This window comes from Anomaloglossus baeobatrachus, chromosome 3 (genome assembly GCF_048569485.1).
Source record: "Anomaloglossus baeobatrachus isolate aAnoBae1 chromosome 3, aAnoBae1.hap1, whole genome shotgun sequence".
NCBI classification, from domain to species: domain Eukaryota; kingdom Metazoa; phylum Chordata; class Amphibia; order Anura; family Aromobatidae; genus Anomaloglossus; species Anomaloglossus baeobatrachus.
The window spans coordinates 461,117,353-461,140,953 of record NC_134355.1 but is presented as its reverse complement, the minus strand read 5'-3'; the positions used below and the strand labels follow the sequence as shown (position 1 = coordinate 461,140,953).

The 23,601-nt window shown below is 52.3% G+C and overlaps 1 protein-coding gene across 2 annotated transcripts in view; it reads left to right on the top strand.

Moving 5' to 3' along the window:
* The window catches only part of LSG1 (large 60S subunit nuclear export GTPase 1), a 96,089-nt gene that overhangs the window by 43,323 nt on the left and 29,165 nt on the right, over positions 1 to 23,601 (top strand). The gene's annotated exons all lie outside the window — the stretch shown is intronic.

Here is a 23,601-nt window from a genome sequence, read left to right as displayed (position 1 = left end):
ATATTGTTTCTTGAATTCATTACTTTTTTCAATATAAATGTCATATTTGTTAAAGGGAACCTGATGCGTCCTACGTCATCGACACTCACCGGCACTGAGGTTCTGCACAGGCGCACTTTAATCTGCCCTGCTCAGGGCAGATCAAAGTATCGTAGTGCACATACGTGGGACCTCAATACCGGCGTGTGTGTATGACGTAGGACGCCTCATGCACCCAGGCTTCAGAAGAAGAAAGACCAAGATGGCCAAAAGAGGAGGCGCTGGTCCCGGGCAATGGCGCCACCCATCCGACTGCCGTGCACCGGAGCGACCTTCTAGGTGAGTATTATAAAGTGTTTATGTTCTACACAGCGGCCTTGGCTCTTATATACAGCATGTTAGAATGCTGTATATAAGCGCCCACTGGTGGTGGCTGCAGCTTATAGGCCCCAAAACTAGTGACAGGTTCCCTTTAATATATTTTAAGGACCATATTTAGTCGAGTACACACCGTGTTGTGGGGAAGTCAAACATTTTCTCTGATTTTATACAACCCTTTAATCTAGTTTATCACCCTCTATGCATTAAAGCCATTCTTCACTTAAAACCTCTTAGAATATACAGACATATGAAAAAGTTTAGGCACCCCTATTAATGGTAACCTTTTTTCTTTATAACAATTTGGGTTTTTGCAACAGCTATTTCAGTTTCATATATCTAATAACTGATGGACTGAGTAATATTTCTGGATTGAAATGAGGTTTATTGTACTAACAGAAAATGTGCAATCCGCATTTAAACAAAATTTGACCGGTGCAAAAGTATGGGCACCCTTATCAATTTCTTGATTTGAACACTCCTAACTACTTTTTACTGACTTACTAAAGCACTAAATTGGTTATGTAACCTCATTGAGCTTTGAACTTCATATTCAGGTGTATCCAATCATGAGAAAAGGTTTTTAAGGTGGCCACTTGCAAGTTGTTCTCCTATTTGAATCTCTTATGAAGAGTGGCATCATGGGCTCCTCAAAACAACTCTCAAATGATCTGAAAACAAAGATTATTCAACATAGTTGTTCAGGGGAAGGATACAAAAAGTTGTCTGAGATTTAAACTGTCAGTTTCCACTGTGAGGAACATAGTAAGGAAATGGAAGAACATAGGTACAGTTCTTGTTAAGCCCGAGATTTGATGTTTTTCTGCCTGTTGTCCTGAAGAAGGGAGCTGCGTCTCCTGAAACGCGTAGACCTGTGCATGATATTAAAAGAAGCATTAATCTCTTCATTGGAGCCATTGAGTCCTTGGCGCGGATTTAGACCCTTCCTCCACTACTCTCTGTTATCAGCTTTCCTGGGGCTGCTGCCTTGGACCCGGATTCTTACATGCTTATATAGTGGTTGTGACTGGCACAACCATCAGAGGTGAGTGTGACACCCCATTTTCTTTGTCGCTCCATTGGGAGACCCAGACAATTGGGTGTATAGCTACTGCCTCCGGAGGACACACAAAGTATTACACTTAAAAGTGTAAAGCCCCTCCCCTCTGCTATACACCCTCCCGTGCATCACGGGCTCCTCAGTTTTTAAGCTTTGTGCGAAGGAGGCACACATGCAAGCATAGCTCCACAACTTAGTCAGCAGCAGCTGCTGACTATTTCGGATGGAAGAAAAGTGGGCCCATATAGGGCCCCCAGCATGCTCCCTTCTCACCCCACTCTGGTCGGCGGTGTTGTTAAGGTTGAGGTACCCATTGCGGGTACGGAGGCTGGAGCCCACATGCTGTTTTTCCTTCCCCATCCCTGCAGGGCTCTGGGTGAAGTGGGATCCATAATCGGTCTCTAGACACTGGGACCGTGCTCCCTCCGCAGCCCCTGGGAATCTGCTGGACAGGAGCTGAGTATCGTCAGGGACATGGCCCTGCTACTGCGAGGTACTCTGTATCCCCTTGGGGACGGCGCATGGCGCGCTTGTATCGTACACGCTGCAGCACTGCTGGGTGTGTTAGTGCGCCGGGACCGCGCTTGTGGCCGGCTGCGCTTACACTCTAGTCTCCGGCTTCTGCCTAGTACCGCATATTCCAGGTGCTCTGTGTCCCCGTTGGGACGGCGCATAAAGCACCTTGGGCACAGACGCTGCAGCGACTGCGGCGTGCGTGTGGGTCCGGGACTACCGCGCCGACCGTGCACTGCCGGTCGGCCGCGATTTCAACTTTAATCCCCGGCTTTTGCGGCCTAGTATGGGATTCTCCCGCCCCCAGACCTGTCAGTCAGGGAAAAGGGCGGGACGGTCGGTATGACGCCGACAGTGAGGGCTATAGTACATTGTGCTGTCCTCCGCCCCCCTCACTACCCACGCTGAGGCACCAGATTCCCGCACTTTTGTGTGAACACGCCCACGCCTCCCTCCTCCTCAGAGAACGCCGTCAGCCATGTTTTTTTCAGCACCTTCTGGCTGCAGCTGAGGGAGATCCGGGTCAGAGAATCTGAGGGCTACAAGCCACATCCGCAGCCCCTGCCGGAGACTGAGTATCGTCAGGGACACCCTGCAGCTACAGGTACTCTGTGTCCCCGTTGGCACGGTGCCTGAAGCACCTTGGCCTCAGACGCAGCTGCGATTGCGGTGGGCATTCTTTGTCCGGGACTACCGCGCCGACCATGCATGTTTGCCGGCCGCGGTTTTACTTGAGTCCCCGGCTTTTGCGGCCTAGTGGGTTAACACTCCCGCCCCTGAGCCTGCCAGTCAGGGAGAGGGGCGGGAGGGTCGGTAGGTTGCCGACAGTGAGGGCTGGAGCACACCTCGCTGTCCTCCGCCCCCCCTCACTGATCCCTATAGACCACCGGATTCCTGCAGACACCTGCATCATAACGTAGGGAGTGCTGGAGCATACGTTGCTATCCTCCTTCCCCCTCACTGAGCACTGGGGGGCACCAGTTTTCAAAGGTGGTCTTCCTAGGGTGTTGTCCCCACCTGGGTGCCGCAGTGTATATATATATATATATATATATATATATATATATATATATATATATATACATATATGTGTCTATCTATATGATTTCACTGTTCGGCAGCATTATTGTTTTTGGCTGTATACCCTCACTGATTACTCTGCGGACGACAGGCTGTTGTCTGCTCTTAAAGAGTAAGGGTGCCAAAACACTGGCTTATTTTAACCTCTTGTGCGCCTATATTACAGGCACTGCACAGATAACAGCGACAGAGTTTCCATGATGAAAACTTCGCCGGCGTTCCCGGTCCAAGCGGCAGGGACAGAGTTACAGCTTGCTGAGAAACTCTCTGGGTCATTTTCCCTATCCATGTCTCAGGCTATGGACAAGTGGTCGGCTAAGACACTAGGAGTTTGCAGTCCAGACCGGTCCCTTAAACAGGCCCCGGGCACTGCGAGATCGCCCCAGGCCTCTATCGGTCTGCGACGAAGCGTGTTCCTGGGGTGGCCTCTAGTTATGACGTGGGGTACTCCAGCACGAGCCGCAGTCCCAGTCCGGCTAAGCAGCCTTGCTTGGAATCTTCCCCGACTTCTTCAAGGGTCTCAGCTTGAGGACCCTCTAGAGGAGGGGGCGGAGGTCGCAACCCAGGACTCTGTCCGGACGTGGCTCTATCGGCTTCACAGATACTGTACAGAAGCACACCTTCCCGGGCAAGCGTTTTACTAAACGTCTTATAACACATTCTCCTCTGACGTTGTTAACGTTCGGGCTCAGTGTCACAAGGTGCCCTCCAGTCTCTTGACTGGCGGCTAGATCAGCAGTAGCAGTGGCTGACGGGTCCACGCTCAAGAATGCCACGGACAGACAGATAGAACTCCTAATGAGATCCATCTATGAACCCATAGGCGCGTCCGTTGCCCCAGCCTTTGCAGGGGCGGGCACTCCAGGCTATCTCAGCTGCTCTGTCTCAGATTAATGCGGTCTGCTCCGCATTTAGCGTCTTTGACGTCTCAGGCGGTGGTATTTTCATCCTCCGCCGTGCACAGAGAACCTTTCCTGTATGGCGGTCCAGGTCAGGGGAGTGGTCTCCACGTGTCCTAGACCGATGTAAGGGACATTCTGTCTGACGGTCACAGGATAGAGCTCTGTTCTCGTCCTCCGACTCGTTGCTTCAGAGCATCTCCGTCCCCCGAGCGAGCAGATGCATTTCCAAGCGGTGAACACCAGATAGGACGGATCACTCCACCCCGTTCTGGACTTCACACTGCTCAACGGACAGAGAACCTGACGGTTCCGGATGGAATCTCTCCGCTTTGCCATCGCCTTTGATGGCCCAAGGAGGCTTCCTAGCATCAATCGATATCAGGGATGCTTATCTCCACGTGCCGATTGTACCAGAATTTCAGCGCTTACTGCGCTTCGCCATAGGGGACGAACACCTTCAGTTCGTGGCACTAACTCTCGGCCTGGCGACAGCCCCACGGGCCTTCACCAAGGTCATGACAACGGTAGTAGCGGTCCTACACTCTCAGGGACACTCGGTGATCCTTTACTTAGACTATCTGCTGGTCAAGACTCCCTCTCGGGTGGCATGCCAACATAGCCCGAACATTGCTCTAGAGACTCTCCAGAGATTCGGGTGGATCATCAATTTCCCAAAGTCAAGATGGACACCGGCCCAATCACTGACATATCTCAGCATGGAGTTTCATACTCTCTCAGCGATAGTAAAGCTTCCGCTGGACATACAGCGTTCACTACAGACAGGGGTGCAATCGCTCCTTCGAGCCCAGTCACACCCTTTGAGGCGCCTCATACACTTCCTAGAGAAGTTGGTGGCAGCAATGGATGCAGCTCAGTTTGCGCAGATTCATCTACGCCCACTTCAATGGAACTTTCTCCACAAATAGAACAGCAAATCGACGTCCCTCCACAGGAACGTTGCTCCTTCTCGGGCAGCCAAGGCATCCCTTCAGTGGTGGCTTCTTCTCACTTCTTATCGAAGGAAAAATCCTTCCTACCCCTATCCTGGGCTGTGGTCACGGCTGACGCGAGTCTGTCAGGGAGTCTTCCCCCGCCACAGGGCTCAGGGTACATGGACTCAACAGAGTCCTCCCCCCAGATCAATGTTCCGGAGGTGAGGGCAGTGTATCTAGCCCTAAAAGCGTCCCAGCCATGGCTGGAATGCAGGCAGATCCGATTTCAGTTGGACATCGCCACGGCGGTGGCATACATCAACCACCAAGGCGGCACAAGCAGTCGGCAAGCCTTCCAGGAAGTCCGGCGGATTCTGCTGTCGGTGGAAGCCACAGCCTCCACCATCTCCGCAGTTCACATCCCGGGCGTAGAAAACTGGGAAGCAGACTTCCTCAGTCGCCAGGGCATGGACGCAGGGGAATGGTCTCTTCACCCGGACGTGTTTCAAGAGATTGTTGCCGCTGGGTGAAACCGAACGTCGACCTATTGGCGTCCCGGCACAACAACAAGGTCCCGGCATTCATGGCACGTTCTCAAGGCCAGATTGGTCGCAGTTTCCACTGCCTTACGTATTTCGTCCTCTGGCGATGCTGCCCAGAGTGTTACGCAAGTTCAGATCCGACTGCCGCCGCGCCATCCTCGTCGCTCCAGACTGGCCGAGGAGGTCGTGGTACCCGGATTTGTGGCATCTCACGGTAGGGCACGTTCCTGCAGGGGGTTTGACACATAGTCCCTCCTTCCAAGCGTCGGCTAGAACCCTGGATCGGAACAGGGTGATACCGGCTCTTCAGGAACCACCCTTCGAGCCGATGAGGGATATTTCTTTCACGCTTTCGCAGAAGGTGGTCTTCCTAGTGGCAGTCACGTCACTCCGCAGAGTGTCTGACATAGCAGCACTGTCATGCAAAGCCACCATTCCTGGTGTTTCACCAGGACAAGGTGGTTCTGCGTCCGGTTCCGGAATGTCTCCCGAAGGTGGTATCCTCTTTTCATCTCAATCAGGATATCTTCTTACCTTCTTTTTTGTCCTCATCCAGTTCACCGATGTGAAAAGGATTTGCTCTTGTTAGGTCTGGTGAGAGCACTCAGACTATATTTCTCGTACGGCGCCCCTGCGCCGCTCGGATGCGTTCTTTGTCCTTGTCGCTGGCCAGCGTAAAGGGTCGCAAGCTTTCAAGTCAACTTGGCTCAGTGGATCAAGGAACCAATTCTTGAAGCCTACCGTTCTGCTGGGCTTCCGGTCCCTTCAGGCTGGAGGCCCATTCCGCCAGAGCCATGGGTGCGTCCTGGGCATTGCTGCACCAGGCTACGGCTCAGCAGGTGTGTCAGGCGACTACCTGGTCGAGTCTGCACACTTTCACGAAGCACTATCTAGTGCATACCTACGCTTCGGCAGATGCCAGCTGAGGTAGGCGGGTCCTTCAGGCGGCGGTGGTCCACCTGTAGGAAGGAGCCGTTTTACGGCTCTTTTATCGAGGTATTCTTTTACCCACCCAGGGACTGCTTTTGGACGTCCCAATTGTCTGGGTCTCCCAATGGAGCGACAAAGAAGAAGGGAATTTTGTTTACTTACCGTAAATTCCTTTTCTTCTAGCTCCAATTGGGAGACCCAGCACCCGCCCCTGTGCCCTTTGGGCTGTTGTTTTCTTTGTGTACACATGTTGTTCAGATTGAATTGTTCTTGGCTATGGTTTCAGTTCTCCGAACATCCTTCGGATTGAATTTACCTTAGACCAAGTTATAAGTTTCCTCCTTCCTGCTTTTGCACCAAAACTGAGGAGCCCGTGATGCACGGGAGGGTGTATAGCAGAGGGGAGGGGCTTTACACTTTTAAGTGTAATACTTTGTGTGTCCTCCGGAGGCAGTAGCTATACACCCAATTGTCTGGGTCTCCCAATTGGAGCTAGAAGAAAAGGAATTTACGGTAAGTAAACAAAATTCCCTTCTTTACCCCCTTCCATTGTTGGGGTAAGACCCTATTGCGCTTTGTTTTTCCACAGTTTCTGATCCTATTAAGCCCAGAAAAATGGCTTAATGGCCCCAGGCCAAGAAAAATATCAGAAAGGCAGAGAAGAAGAATGGTGACAACAGTCAAGGACAATCCACAGACCACCTCCAAAGACCTGCAGCATCATCTTGCTGCAGATGGTATCAATGTGCATCAGTCAACAATACAGCGCACGTTGCACAAGGAGAAGCTGTATGGGAGAGTGATGCGAAAGAAGCAGTTTCTGCAAGCACGCCACAAACAGAGTTGCCTGAGATATGCAAAAGCACATTTGGACAAGCCAGTTATATTTTGGAAGAAGGTCCTATGGACTGATGAAACAAAAATTGAGTTGTTTGGACATACAAAAAGGCGTTATGCATGGAGGCAAAAAAACACGGTATTCCAAGAAAAGCACTTGCTACCCACAGTAAAATTTGGTGGAGGTTCCATCATGCTTTGGGGCTGTGTGGCCAATGCCGACACCGGGAATCTTGTTAAAGTTGAGGGTTGCATGGATTCAACTCAGTATCAGCAGATTCTTGACAATAATGTGCAAGAATCAGTGACGAAGTTGAAGTTACGCAGGGGATGGATATTTCAGCAAGACAATGATCCAAAACACCGCTCCAAATCTGCTCAGGCATTCATGCAGAGGAACAATTACAATGTTCTGGAATGGCCATCCCAGTCCCCAGACCTGAATATTATTGAAAATCTGTGGGATGATTTGAAGCGGGCTGTCCATGCTCGGCGACCATCAAACTTAACTGAACTGGAATTGTTTTGTAAACAGGAATGGTCAAATATATGGGCAGCACGGTGGCTCAGTGTTTAGCACTGCAGCCTTGCAGCGCTGGGGTCCTGGGTTCAAATCCCACTAAGGACACCATCTGCAAGGAGTTTGTATGTTCTCCCCGTGTTTGCGTGGGTTTCCTCCGGGCACTCCGGTTTCCTCCCACACTCCAAAGACATACTCTCAGGGAACCTAGATTGTGAGCCCCAATGGGGACAGAGTTGCCAATGTATGTAAAGCGCTGTGGAATTAACAGCGCTATATAAATGAATAAATTATTATTATATACCTTCATCCAGGATCTCATTAAAAGCTACAGAAAGCGACTAGAGGCTGTGATTTTTGCAAAAGGAGGATCTACAAAATATTAATGTCACTTTTATGTTGAGGTGCCCATACTTTTGCACCGGTCAAATTTTGTTTAAATGCGGATTGCACATTTTCTGTTAGTACAATAAACCTCATTTCTCTGTTGTTTCATTGGGGGACACAGGACCATGGGTTATGCTGCTGTCACTAGGAGGCTGACACTAAGTAAACAGAAAAAGTTAGCTCCTCCCCAGCAGTATAACCCCTGAGCCGGAGGCGGGCTCAATCAGTTTTTTGCTTAGTGTCGTAGGAGGCTGATGTGGGCCGACTGGGCCCCCTTCAGCCACTTGATTTTTTGCGTTATTTTTTCATTTTTTCTCGGCGACGCTCGTCGCTCTCATCTGTGGTATTTCTCTTTTTCTGCAGGTATCTTTTCTCTACCTCAGCTCTCGCAGCCCGTGTGGGTACCACTCCCCTGGGTCACAGAGGCTTGAGTCGTCGGGCCCTCTCCCCCGTCCAATTCCACGGTACCACTCCCCGGTTGGCACGCGGGGCTGAACTTTCCTGGGCACCCCCTATTCACCCTGCGGTACCACCCCAAAGGGTCGCAAGGGGCATACAGCAGGGCCTGGACCTCCGCAGCGCATCTGGATTTTTTGGATGGGGCCCGCAACGCTGCTACATTTAGGGGCTTCCACCCCAATGGCGTCCAACTCCCCGCCTTCTTCAGCCTGCTTCCTGGTGCCCGCAGCCATTCCTTCGCTGAGCGGAGCACACAGGAGCATGTGCAGAGTCTCAGCCTGCACACTGGACAGCGCGCCGCGGATCAGATAGGACCCCTACCTTCTCCCCCCTCGGACGGCTGCAGAAATTTAGGCCCCGGTCTGGGCCTACTCGCCGGACTCCCCCGCTGCGTCCGTGGAGCTCCCTGCCGACTCCGAGGTCGGGCGGCCCCGCATCGCTGCTGCGCCGCCGCCACTTGCGGCCGGGTCCGCCGGCGCTGCCCCTGTACCTTCAACAGCTTCAAACGCCGCCGCCACCTGAGGTCGGGTCCGCCGGCGCTGCCTCTGCCCGCAACGGCACCTCGGCTCGGCCACTGTCCTCGGTTCCCCAGGCCGCCTACCGCACAGCGCGCCGAGGATCCTCGCCGCCGCCTGCGGTCGGGTCCCCCGGCGCTACCTCTGCCCGCGACTGCACCTCTGCTTAGGCCCTGTCCTCGGCGTACCCAGGCCGCCTCCCGCACAGCGCGCCGAGGATCCTCTCCGCCGCCGCCTGCGGCCGGGTCCGCCGGCGCGGCCTCTGCCCGCCCCGGCACCTTCAAAATTTAGCCCCCGGCTTCGGCCCTGTCCTCGGCGTCCCCAGGCCCGCCTCCCGCACGGCGCTATTGGACGCCGGCCTCTCCGTTCCCGCCCTCCGCCCTGCTCCAGGCATCACTTGGGGGGTGGGGGATATATTTTTTTCCCGCTCACAGCGTCCATTTTAAATAAAGAAAAAAAAAAAAAAAAAGAGAGAATGGGAGTTTATTCCAGACTACTAGTCTGGGTTTACTGAGGCCTCAGCATCACCTTTTTTTTCCGGGGAAAAATAAATCACACTTTTCTTTAGTGGGTATTTTTTATTTTAGGTCGATTTTTATTAAAAATTTTACGTACATGAGTTTTTTACACCTTAACTCTTACAGTACTTTTCGGGCACTTGTTTTGCTTCACCTTTTTTATATCGCGCTCCCAGCTCGAGATTTTAGTTTAGTCCCCTCCGGCGGGTTAATGCCCTGTCTCAGGCCATAGATCCCCTCGCCGCCGTCCCTCGGCTTCGCGCGCATGCGCTGTGTCCCCGGCCAATACTCGGTTATACCTTCCATAGGTCTAGCGCAATCCCCTCGGGGAGGTGAGTCTCGTACCAGGGACCTTTCCCTATGCTAGAAGCGGACCCGACAGGTCTCGTCTTTTGTGGCCCCCCTGTTTTCCACCTTATTCCCCAGGTCCAGACTGCCTTTTCTCCGGCAGTCTTCCGACCTCTCGGGTGATGGCCCAGGCTTTCCACCTCTGCTGGACTCCGAGCAGGACCTGGATGTTTTGGCGCATGACTAAAGGCCTGCTGGAATTGGTGAGTCAGGCCGTAAGGCTACGGACAGCCCTCTTATCTCCATGCACGCAGGTCCCCTTTAAGTCATTTGGAGCGGACCGTTGATGTGCTCAGACGACATCCAGAGCTCGCTGAGTTACCGCGTGCTCACAGTCAACTGCCAGACACGACGTTTACCAGCGGTAAGTCTTGTCATCGTCTTTATTCCCTTCTCCAAAAAGGGGTCTCTGTGAGAATGGACATGCCACACTGGAGTCGCTGAGTGATCACAGACAACAACCAGACACGGCGTTTACCTGCGGTAAGTCGTGTTATTGTCATTATCATTCCCCCAGAGGGCTCTGGAGAGAGGGGGCATGGCACCTTGCAGACAGGAAGGTGGGGGCCCCTGCGGGTTTTCAGTGGACATCCAGTTCGCCGTGTGACTGCGTGATCACGGATATTCCCCGGACACAATTTTTACCAGCGGTAAGTCCTTTATATTGTCTTACCCCTTCTCGTAGAGGGCTCCGTGATGAAGGGGCACGCTACCCTGTACTTGACCCGCCTGGGTTCCTCCTGGCTTCTCGTCCCTATCGTGACGCTCCGCAGGGACTCCACGGACACTCTACGCAGCGGTCCGCGCTCCACCTATGCCGACCCAGGACTGGTTATCAGCTTCAGTGAGTACCCTCTCTTCACAAAATCTGGTGTCTGCCCGCTACACGGCCTGAGCCTCTAACATCAGTGTACCTACCCGTCGAGAGCTCTGACTCGGGATCAGGAACGCAGATTCGACATCTAGGAAGTCGCTGACTTCCTTTCCGGCTCTCGGGATCGCCCTTTCGGAGATAGGCGAGTCCAGTTTATCCCCTAGGCTACGTCAGGGTAGACTGGCTACGTAAGGGAAGGGTACATCCCTTTCCCGGCATCGGCCCTGATGCACCAGGACTCTTTCCCTCACGCTAGGTTCGTCAGGGAACCTTTATCCCTACAACAGCCATCTCCGCCTTGCGTTGCTGCGGACCGTCCCAGCTTTCTAAGAGTGCTTGCAGGGATCACGATCCCTACGCATCCTCAGGCTCTCTCTGCCCAGGAACGACCGGGAGACCCAGAGTCTCCCTTCAAGGACCCTCGCCTTGAGGTTTAGACCATCATCATCACTTTTCGCTACTAGGGTAGCTGAGCTACAGGAAGGAGTCCTCCCAGACCCGGCCCGGTCCATCACTCCTCAGGCACGGTATTCGAGCCGTTCAAGGGTTGCTACTCCTCACGCAGGAGCAGTTTCCCTCCTGGCACAGGGTCCCGCGGCTCTTTGCCTCCCGCTCCCGTCTTTTCCCTTCGGTTTTTTGCTATGCGAGTCCTCGACAGCCTGTGGCGGTGTTAGCGATGGTGCACATACCAGATTTCATCCCGGACTCTCCAACTGAACACACTGAATAACGGGGACAGGAAGGTTCCGTCTTCGAGGGTGACCGGCCAATCTCCTCCTAGAGGACCAATCTTCGCAACCATCCCTGGGAAGCTTCCCTTTCCTCCTCTGGAGCTTATTATCAACCGTCACCAGCCTCCCGTACTAGGGTATGCTACCCCACCATTCCTCGGCACGGTCCCGAGGGACACCCCTAGAGTGTCGTCTCCCCTTCAACATTCCGGACTCAGAGCCATTCGGTTAGTCCGGTTACAATTTCTTCTCTGGGTCGTATTGTCCAGTCAGGTTCCAGTCGGACCATGCCACAGCAGTGATGTGCATCATCCACCAGGAAGACGCAGGGAGCGTCATGGCAAGGGAAGAGGCCAAGAGGTTCTTGCTCTGGGACGGGCTCTTTCATTCGCTAATCTCAGCAGCACATCCCGAGCGTGGACGTTTGGACGGCCGATTTCCGCGGTAGGATAGGTCTCGCGTAGGTAAAGGGCTCCAACAGGGATATCAACAGCCAGATCTCTGGCGAAGGAAGACCTCCAGTCGTGACTTTTTGGCCTTCCGATCCAACTCTCAAGTCAATGGTGCGTCGAGTACGCCACCTGCTCTGGTCTAGAGGACGACGCCCTAGACCGGTCGTGTAGCCTGTTCAGGCTCTCGTGCATCTTCCCGCGACTTTCCATGATCTCGAGGGTTCTCAAGAGGGACCTAGGCAGGCGATAGCTCGGGAGTGGCCCAGGCGAGCATAGTTTCGCATAACTTACTCATTTCCTCGCAGATGCCCCGTGGCTCCTTCCAGACCGCCAGATTCTTCCGTGTCGGGGCCCCTCTAGTCTACCAGGACTCAGAAGTCCCAGGTTCCATGGCCTCACCAGTGGATCCCGGGTGCTGGCTCGGTCAGGTCTGTGAACAAGATGATGACAGACATTGAGGAGGGCCTGGAATCCAGTTCCCTCGAAGATTTATTTCCACTTGGAAAGAGCTCCCCCGGTGGTGTGAGGACCGCATCTTCAGAGACTTTTCACTTTCCGTCAATCAGGGCCTTCGCTCAGAGAAACGTCCATCTGGCTCGGCGTTTTTCATCGTTCACTAGAAAAGTGGGACCATAATCCAGTGATGAGTTTGCTCAAGGTACCCCTTTTTCCCTGCTCCCACCTGTTTTGATAGGTGGGCTCCTCGTGGCCATCTGGTTGTTACAGACGGCATCAGGGCGGACAGCCCTCTCGTAGTCTTTTCTCCCCCTTTTTCCGCTCCGCCAGCAGGATAAGGGGGGGGGCTCCAGCCAGAACCCTTCGTTTCTGTCCGAGACACCTCGGCTTTCCTTCCAGAAGAGGACTTTAGGTTTCGTTTTTGTCGGTTCTAGGCTCCCCTCTCAGCCTGAAAGAGGCATAGTTCGTTCTAGGGCTGGTACGAGCCCTCAGTCTTTCGTGTCGGCAGGACACCATTTTTTTGTCGGTTACACCGACTGTCAGTCCATCCTTCCACCCTTTCCCAAGAAGCATAGGCCGGCGCCAAGGGCCTGAATATCACATGGATCCCTTCCTCCATATGTGAAGACTATCGCATGAAGGTCGGACTTCCGCCGCGGTCTACCGAGCAAGGGGCACCCTTGAACGATTGGGCTCCAGACGTCGGTCAACCAGGTCCTCTGGTCCGCCACCCGATCTAGTCGGCGTACCTTTACTAGTTTCTAACAGGTTCTCACTCAAGCTTCGGCAGAGGCCAGTCTTGGTGTAAGGTTTGCGGGTGGCAGTGGCACACCTGTAACAACGTAGGCGCTTGTAGGTCCGGGTCAGCCCGGCAAGGGGAAGTGACTTCCTTCCTATCTCCGGTGATGGTTTTCTTCCCACCCAGGGACTGCTTTTGGACGTCCCATGGTCCTGTGTCCCCCAATGAAACGACAGAGAAAGTAGGATTTTTGTGTACTCACCGTAAAATCTCTTTCTCTTAGTCTTCATTGGGGGACACAGCACCCACCCTGCTTGTGCTTTTCGTTATATATGACATGCCTGTTTCCCCAGTGCCCATATTCCCAGGTCACTGGTCACACGACTGTTCGTCATAGTTTTTTACCTTGTTTTATCCAGGATTGTTTGGTTCTCCTCCTACTGCTTGTGCACTAAACTGATTGAGCCCGCCTCCGGCTCAGGGGTTATACTGCTGGGGAGGAGCTAACTTTTTCTGTTTACTTAGTGTCAGCCTCCTAGTGACAGCAGCATAACCCATGGTCCTGTGTCCCCCAATGAAGACTAAGAGAAAGAGATTTTACGGTGAGTACACAAAAATCCTACTTTCAATCCAGAAATATTACTCAGTCCATCAGTTATTAGATATATGAAGCTGAAATAGCTGTTGCAAAAACCCAAATTGTTATAAAGAAAAAAGGTTAACATTAATAGGGGTGCCCAAACTTTTTCATATGACTGTACACTTGTGCAAAAGTTATGTATCTGACGCTAAAAAATAAGTTCTTGATGCCTGTTATGGACAGAAGCGCACAGTATGTGAATACCACCAGAATAATGAGAGTGATGATAGTGCTCTCCTGGGAGGTTTGTGCAGGAACAAAACACCGTAAGAACCTTAGAATCCCTGCCTAGAAGAGAAATTCTTCCAGATAGTAATTCACTTTAATTTATTTAATATTAACCCCTTCACGACTGAGGGCGTATTGTACGTCCTAAATCATGAATGGATGATCACCGCTGGATGCTGCCGTGATCCAGCAGCAATCCCCGCACAACTCTGCTGATTTTTACAGCAATCACATGTGTCGTGCAGGTGGATCTGCAATCCACCCACGCCTGTTAACCCCTTAGATCTTGTCAAAATGTGACAGCACGATTTAAAGCGCCATAGCAGGTAATGCGCACTTACCCACTGCCATTGGAAGCCACGTGATGTGATTACGGGGAGCCGATGGTTGCCATGGTAGCACAGGGTCCTGTGATGACTCCTGTCGCTATCATGACTGACTCCCTGTTACAGGCAGCAGGGCGCTGCCTGTAACAGAAGACGAGCATTTCTGCTGATCTGAGCTGTGCAGCTCTGATCAAGAGGATGAATGAGCTATCAAACTGCTGATCCTTATAGTCCTCTATGGGGACTAGTAAAATAAAAAAAAAAAAAAAAAACATTTAAAAAATAAAAACCTAAAAGTTGAAATCACACCCCACTGAAAATTAAAGGGTTAAAAAAATAAAAAATATGCACGCATTTGGTATCGTCGCGTTCAGAAACGCCTGATCTATCAAAATATAACATCAATTAAACTGATCGGTAAACAGTGTAGCAGCAAAAAAAAACTCCAAATGCCAACCTTATGGGGTTTTTTTTGGGTTGTCGCAAAATTTGCGCAAACTGCATTAACAGCCAATCAAAATGTACCGTATTTTTCGGACTATAAGACGCACCCTGGTTTTAGAGGAGGAAAATAGGAAAATAAAATTTTAAGCAAAAAATGTGGTCATGACATACTTATGGGGCGAGGATCTGCTGCTGACACTGTTATGGGGGTAATGTCCCCAAATTCTCTAGTAAGGTGCCACATCCTGGTAATGATCCTCCTGCCTTGTATATACAGTATATGTCCCTCATCCTGCCATATGGCCGCATCCTGCTATATAACCCATCATGGCATATGGCCCCATCCTTGCTATATACCCCCATCCTTGCTATATACCCCCATCCTGCTATATACCCCCATCCTGCTCATATACCCCCATCCTGCTCATATACCCCCATCCTGCTCATATACCCCCATCCTGCTCATATACCCCCATCCTGCTCATAATATACCCCCATCCTGCTCATAATATACCCCCATCCTGCTCATAATATACCCCCATCCTGCTCATAATATACCCCCATCCTGCTCATAATATACCCCCATCCTGCTCATAATATACCCCCATCCTGCTCATAATATACCCCCATCCTGCTCATAATATACCCCCATCCTGCTCATAATATACCCCCATCCTGCTCATAATATACCCCCATCCTGCTGATAATATACCCCCATCCTGCTCATAATATACCCCCATCCTGCTGATAATATACCCCCATCCTGCTGATAATATACCCCCATCCTGCTCATAATATACTTCCATCCTGCTCATAATATACCCCCATCCTGCTGATAATATACCCCCATCCTGCTCATAATATACCCCCATCCTGCTCATAATATACCCCCATCCTGCTCATAATATACCCCCATCCTGCTCATAATATACCCCCATCCTGCTCATAATATACCCCCATCCTGCTCATAATATACCCCCATCCTGCTCATAATATACCCCCATCCTGCTGATAATATACCCCCATCCTGCTGATAATATACCCCCATCCTGCTGATAATATACCCCCATCCTGCTGATAATATACCCCCATCCTGCTGATAATATACCCCCATCCTGCTGATAATATACCCCCATCCTGCTATGACCCCATCCTGCTTATATGGCCCCATCCTGCTGATATGGCCCCATCCTGCTGATATGGCCCCATCCTGCTGATATGGCCCCATCCTGCTGATATGGCCCCATCCTGCTGATATGACCGCATCCTGCTCATAATATACCCCCATCCTGGTGTATGGCCGCATCCTGTGGCACATAAAAAAAAATAAACGTTCATACTCACCTCACCTTACCTCACTCCCTGCAGCATCGCTCGTCCTCCCATCTATGTCAGCGGCAGCGCCGCTGAGTGGAGCCTTCCCTGTTCCCTTGCAGCAACGAGATCATCTCCTGTGTCTGTGCCCGGCGGCTGCGTGTGGACACGTGCGCACAGCGATGACGTCATCGCTGTGCGCGTCACTAGTCTCCACCCAGCCTCCGGCACAGACACAGGAGATGATCGCGATGCAGCAGGGTAACGGGGACGGCTCCACTCAGCGGCGCTGCCGTTGACATAGATGGGAGGACGAGCGATGCTGCAGGGGAACGGTGAGTACTGTACACTAATTCACTGCTCCCCGCGCTGATGATGATGCACGGGGAGCAGTGAATACAGCCGCACATGATCACTCCAGGCCGTAGTTGCCAGGGGTGATCATGCGGGCCGGCTGTTTATCCCCCGCCCATCATCCCGCCCACCTGTGAGTGCCTGCTTAAGCGCTGAGGGATGATGGGCGGGGGATGGGCGTGCATATTAAATGAGCGGGTCCACGTGGTCACGGCAGGCTGCTACAGCCTGCTCGTGCCCCCGATGACCAGCTCCACCGCAGCACCCCCATTTCCCGCAACCACATTCAGACCATAAGACGCACCCCCCACTTTCCCCCAACATTTGGGGGAAAAAAAGTGCGTGTTATGGTCCGAAAAATACGGTAGTATATGCACAAAGATGGTCCCATTAAATATGTCAGCACGAGACGCAAAAAATAAGTAATCACTGAGCCCCATATCCCGCAAAATGAGAACACTATATGTCCCGGAAAATGTCACAAGACGAGCACCACTTTTTTGGACAAACGTCTGAATTTTTTTTTAACCCCTATACATGTTTGGTATCTTCGAACTTATACCAACCTGAGGCATCACACTGAGACATCAGTTTTACAATATAGTGAACACTGTGAATAAAATATCTCAAAAACAGTCGCACTTTTTCTTTTTTTTTTTTTTTTTTTGCAATTTTTCCGCACTTGGAATCTATTTGACGTTTTCCAGTACACTATATGGTAAAACTTCATTTAAAAGTACAACTCGTCCCACAAAAAAACAAGCCCTCATATGGCAAGATTGATGGAAAAAATAAAAAAGATCCGGCTTTCGGAAGAAGGGGAGCAAAAAAATGAAGGAAAAAAGAATCGCCTGAGGGTGAAGGGGTTAAAATGGTCTCCTTGTGTCTCTAGGGTAGGGGTTGAGTTACTGTGAAATTGACTTTCTTCGGCGCTCCATTGGGAGACCCAGACGATTGGGTGTATAGCACTGCCTCCGGAGGCCACACAAAGCAATTACACTAAAAAGTGTAAGGCCCCTCCCCTTCTGGCTATACACCCCCAGTGGGATCACTGGCTCACCAGTTTTCTGCTTTGTGCGAAGGAGGTCAGACATCCACGCATAGCTCCACTGTTTAGTCAGCAGTAGCTGCTGACTATATCGGATGGAAGAAAAGAGGGCCCATATGGGGCCCCCAGCATGCTCCCTTCTTACCCCACTTGTGGTTTGTAAGGTTGAGGTACCCATTGCGGATACGGAGGCTGGAGCCCACATGCTGTTTTCCTTCCCCATCCCCCTGTGGGGCTCTGAGGAAGTGGGATCTTACCGGCCACCAAGCCCTGAGGCCGGGCTCCATCCACAGACCCATAGAACCTGCTGGATGTGGAGCGGGAGTGCCGTTCAGGGACAAGGCCCTGCAACTTTCAGGTACTCTGTGTCCCCGTATGACAGGCCACGCACATCCCAGACTTGCTGGGTGTGCTAGTGCGCCGGGGACTGTAGCGCTGTGCGCTGGGCTTATAGTCCCCGCAGATTACTGGGGGACTTTATGTGTGTGGATCGCCGCGCCGACCGCCCCTGGAGCGGCGGCGCAGCTGCGACTTGTAGTGCGCCGGGGACGCGCCGACCGCGCTTTTACGGCGGCGGCGCTTCTAACTTTAGTTCCCGGTTTGTTCTGCGGCCTAGCTCCGCTTCGTTAACGCCCCCCACCCTGTCAATCAGGGTAGGGGAGAGACGTTGTTCAATCGGCAGCGCCGAGGGCTGGAGCACGATTTACATGCTCCAGCCCTCTCACTGAGCACAGTAGGACACAGGCTTCGCGCTTTTTCTCTGTGCACACCCTAGGCCCGCCCCCAGGCTTGCAGCTCCCCAGGACGCCGGCAGCCATTATACACATGCAGTCTGGCTGGAGACGGACGCAGGCTCTGGGGGACCCAGGCTAGGGATTTCTGGCGACCACACACCCGCGCTAAGCGGGCGGTAAGCAGCACATACGTGCGGCCCCACTAGTGCCACAGTGTTATATTTGTGTACTGTTTTTCGCTGTACCAGATATATTTATATATATATATATATACTGCACTGTTTGGTCGCTTCTTGGCTGTATACCCTATATTACTCTGGGGAGACAACAACATGTCATCCACAAAACGCAAGGGTGCCAAGGCAAGGGCTGCTTACACTGCTTGTACAGCATGTGGGGCTAATCTACCAGCAGGCTCCAACGACTCTCATTGTGTGCAATGTTCAGTCCCAGTGGCACTTCGTCAGCCAGAGCCTATGGTGGTGGTAGCCCAGGCAGAGTCGCCTGCGAACCCTGCCCCGGTGACGGGGTCAGAATTTGCAGTTTTTGCTGATAAAATGTCTGTGACTATGGCAAAAATCCTGGAAACCTTGCAGTCCAGGCCAGTTGCTCAGACCATGGACACCGCTGTGTCTATGTTCCCCGGCCCCCCTCAGCTGGAATTAATCCGTAATTCAAGGGGGTCCCAGGCATCACAGGCTGAGGGCTCTGACTCCGATGACAGTCCCAGTCCGCCTAAGCGAGCTCGCTGGGAGAGACCCTCCACGTCATCACGCGGATCAGGGTCTCAGCGAGAAGGGTCTCTATATGATGACTCAGAGGTGGGTGATCAGGAGTCTTGTCCTGACGCCGCACTCAATTTGGATACGCCAGATGGTGACGCCATGGTAAATGACCTTATAGCGGCCATCAATAGGCTGTTGGATATTTCTCCCCCAGCCCCTTCTGCAGAGGAGGCAGCTGCACAGCAGGAGAAATTCCATTTCCTGTATCCCAAGCGTAAATTGAGTACTTTTCTGGACCACTCTGACTTCAGAGAATCCATCCAGAAACACAATACTTATCCGGACAAGCGTTTTTCTAAACGCCTTAAGGATACACGTTATCCTTTTCCCCCTGACGTGGTCAAACGCTGGACCCAGTGTCCAAAAGTGGACCCTCCAATATCCAGGCTTGCAGCTAGATCCATAGTTGCAGTGGAGGATGGGGCTTCACTTAAAGATGCCAATGACATACAGATGGACCTTTGGTTGAAATCTGTCTATGAAGCTATCGGCGCGTCGTTTGCTCCAGCATTCGCGGCCGTGTGGGCGCTCCAAGCTATTTCAGCTGGTCTGGCACAGGTGGACTCTCTCATACGTCCAGCAGTGCCGCAAGTGGCGTCCCTAACTACACAAATGTCTGCGTTTGCGACCTACGCTATCAATGCGGTACTGGACTCTACGAGCCGTACCTCAATGGCATCCGCCAACTCTGTAGTTTTGCGCAGAGCCTTGTGGTTAAAAGAATGGAAAGCAGATTCTGCTTCTAAAAAATGTTTAACCAGCTTGCCATTATCTGGAGACAGACTGTTTGGTGAGCAATTGGCGGAAATCATTAAACAGTCCAAAGGTAAGGACTCCTCCTTACCCCAGCCCAGATCAAGCAAACCTCCACAGAGGAAGTGGCAGTCAAAGTTTCGGTCCTTTCGAGGCTCGGGCAAGCCCCAATTCTCCTCGTCCAAAGGGACTCAGAAAGAGCAAAGGAGCTCTGATTCCTGGCGGGCTCACTCACGCCCCAAGAAAACAACCGGAGGTACCGCTTCCAAGGCGGCTGCCTCATGACTTTCGGCCGCCTCCCTCCGCATCCTCGGTCGGTGGCAGGCTCTCCCGCTTTTGCGACATTTGGCTGCCACAGGTCAAAGACCGGTGGGTAACAGACATTTTGTCTCACGGGTACAGGATAGAGTTCAGTTCTCGTCCTCCGCCTCGGTTCTTCAGAACTTCCCCACATCCCGACCGAGCAGATGCCCTTCTGCAGGCGGTGAATTCTCTAAGAGCAGAAGGAGTGGTGGTCCCTGTTCCTCTTCAGGAACGAGGTCAAGGTTTTTACTCCAATCTCTTTGTGGTGCCAAAAAAGGACGGCTCATTCCGTCCTGTTCTGGACCTAAAACTGCTCAACAAGCATGTGAACGCCAGGCGGTTCCGGATGGAATCCCTCCGCTCAGTCATTGCCTCAATGTCTCAAGGAGATTTCCTAGCATCAATAGACATCAAGGATGCTTATCTCCACGTGCCGATTGCTACAGAGCACCAACGCTTTCTACGCTTCGTGATAGGAGACGACCATCTTCAGTTCGTAGCTCTGCCATTTGGTCTGGCGACAGCCCCACGGGTGTTCACCAAGATCATGGCGGCAGTGGTAGCAGTCTTGCACTCTCAGGGACACTCTGTGATCCCTTACTTGGACGATCTACTGGTCAAGGCACCCTCTCAAGAGGCATGCCAACTCAGCTTGACTGTTGCACTGGAGACTCTCCAGACGTTCGGGTGGATCATCAACTTCTCAAAGTCAAATCTGTCACCGACCCAATCACTAACGTATCTTGGCATGGAGTTTCATACTCTCTCAGCGATAGTGAAGCTTCCGCTGGACAAGCAGCGGTCTCTACAGACTGGGGTGCAGGCTCTCCTTCAAAGTCAGTCGCACTCCTTAAGACGCCTCATGCACTTCCTCGGGAAGATGGTGGCGGCAATGGAGGCGGTTCCGTTTGCGCAGTTTCATCTGCGCCCACTTCAATGGGACATTCTCCGCCAATGGGACGGGAAGTCAACATCCCTGGACAGGAAAGTCTCCCTTTCCCAGACGGCCAAGGACTCTCTGCAGTGGTGGCTTCTTCCCACCTCATTATCACAGGGAAGATCCTTCCTACCACCGTCTTGGGCGGTGGTCACGACAGACGCGAGTCTGTCAGGGTGGGGAGCAGTTTTTCTCCACCACAGGGCTCAGGGTACGTGGACTCAGCAGGAGTCCACCCTTCAGATCAATGTTCTGGAAATCAGAGCAGTGTATCTTGCCCTACTAGCCTTCCAGCAGTGGCTGGAAGGAAGGCAGATCCGAATTCAGTCGGACAACTCCACAGCGGTGGCATACATCAACCACCAAGGGGGGACACGCAGTCGGCAAGCCTTCCAGGAAGTCCGGCGGATTCTGATGTGGGTGGAAGCCACGGCCTCCATCATATCCGCAGTTCACATCCCCGGCGTAGAAAACTGGGAAGCAGACTTCCTCAGTCGCCAGGGCATGGACGCAGGGGAATGGTCCCTTCACCCAGACGTGTTTCAGGAAATCTGTCGCCGATGGGGAAGGCCGGACGTCGACCTAATGGCGTCCCGGCACAACAACAAGGTCCCAACCTTCATGGCACGGTCTCGCGATCAAAGAGCGCTGGCGGCAGACGCCCTAGTGCAAGATTGGTCGCAGTTCCGGCTCCCTTATGTGTTTCCACCTCTGGCACTCTTGCCCAGAGTGCTACGCAAGATCAGATCCGATTGCAGCCGCGTCATACTCGTCGCCCCAGACTGGCCGAGGAGGGCGTGGTATCCGGATCTGTGGCAGCTCACGGTCGACCAACCGTGGGCACTACCAGACCGACCAGACTTACTGTCCCAAGGGCCGTTTTTCCATCGGAATTCTGCGGCCCTGAACCTGACTGTGTGGCCATTGAGTCCTGGATCCTAGCGTCTTCAGGATTATCCCAAGGGGTCGTTGCCACCATGAGACAGGCTAGGAAGCCCACGTCCGCTAAGATCTACCACGGAACGTGGAGGATATTCTTATCCTGGTGCTCTGCTCAGGGAGTGTCTCCCTGGCCATTTGCATTGCCTACCTTTCTTTCTTTCCTGCAATCTGGGTTAGAAAAAGGTTTGTCGCTCGGCTCCCTTAAAGGTCAGGTCTCGGCGCTATCCGTCTTTTTTCAGAGGCGTTTGGCACGCCTTCCTAAGGTGCGCACGTTCCTACAGGGGGTTTGCCATATCGTACCCCCGTACAAGCGGCCGTTAGATCCATGGGATCTGAACAGGGTACTAGTTGCCCTCCAGAAGCCGCCCTTCGAGCCTCTGAGGGAGGTTTCACTTTCTAGACTATCACAGAAAGTGGCTTTTCTGGTAGCGATCACATCTCTTCGGAGTGTGTCTGAGCTGGCAGCGCTGTCATCCAAGGCTCCCTTCCTGGTCTTCCACCAGGACAAGGTAGTGCTGCGCCCCATTCAGGAGTTTCTCCCGAAGGTGGTATCCTCTTTTCATCTTAATCAGGATATCTCTTTGCCTTCGTTTTGTCCTCATGCAGTTCATCAGTATGAGAAGAATTTACATTTGTTAGATCTGGTGAGAGCACTCAGAATCTACATTTCCCGCACGGCGCCCTTGCGCCGTTCGGATGCACTCTTCGTCCTTGTCGCTGGTAAGCGCAAAGGGTCGCAGGCTTCTAAGGCCACCCTGGCTCGATGGATCAAAGAACCAATTCTTGAAGCCTACCGTTCTGCTGGGCTTCCGGTTCCATCAGGGCTGAAGGCCCATTCTACCAGAGCCGTGGGTGCGTCCTGGGCATTGCGACACCAGGCTACGGCTCAACAGGTGTGCCAGGCAGCTACCTGGTCGAGTCTGCACACTTTCACCAAACATTATCAGGTGCATACCTATGCTTCGGCGGACGCCAGCCTAGGTAGAAGAGTCCTGCAGGCGGCAGTTGCCTCCCTATAGGGGAGGGCTGTCTTGCAGCTCTAACATGAGGTATTCTTTACCCACCCAGGGACAGCTTTTGGACGTCCCAATCGTCTGGGTCTCCCAATGGAGCGCCGAAGAAGAAGGGAATTTTGTTACTTACCGTAAATTCCTTTTCTTCTAGCTCCTATTGGGAGACCCAGCACCCGCCCTGTTGTCCTTCGGGATTTTTGGTTTGTTTGTGGGTACACATGTTGTTCATGTTGAACGGTTTTCAGTTCTCCGATGTTACTCGGAGTGAATTTGTTTAAACCAGTTATTGGCTTTCCTCCTTCTTGCTTTTGCACTAAAACTGGTGAGCCAGTGATCCCACTGGGGGTGTATAGCCAGAAGGGGAGGGGCCTTACACTTTTTAGTGTAATTGCTTTGTGTGGCCTCCGGAGGCAGTGCTATACACCCAATCGTCTGGGTCTCCCAATAGGAGCTAGAAGAAAAGGAATTTACGGTAAGTAACAAAATTCCCTTCTTTTCAATAATGAGTGGACAAATGGTAATGAGGGAGATACTTTATCTGACATGCCCTTAAGGTGGTGTCACACATAGCGACGCAGCAGCGATCACAACCAGCGATCTGACCTTATCAGGATCGCTGCTGCGTCGT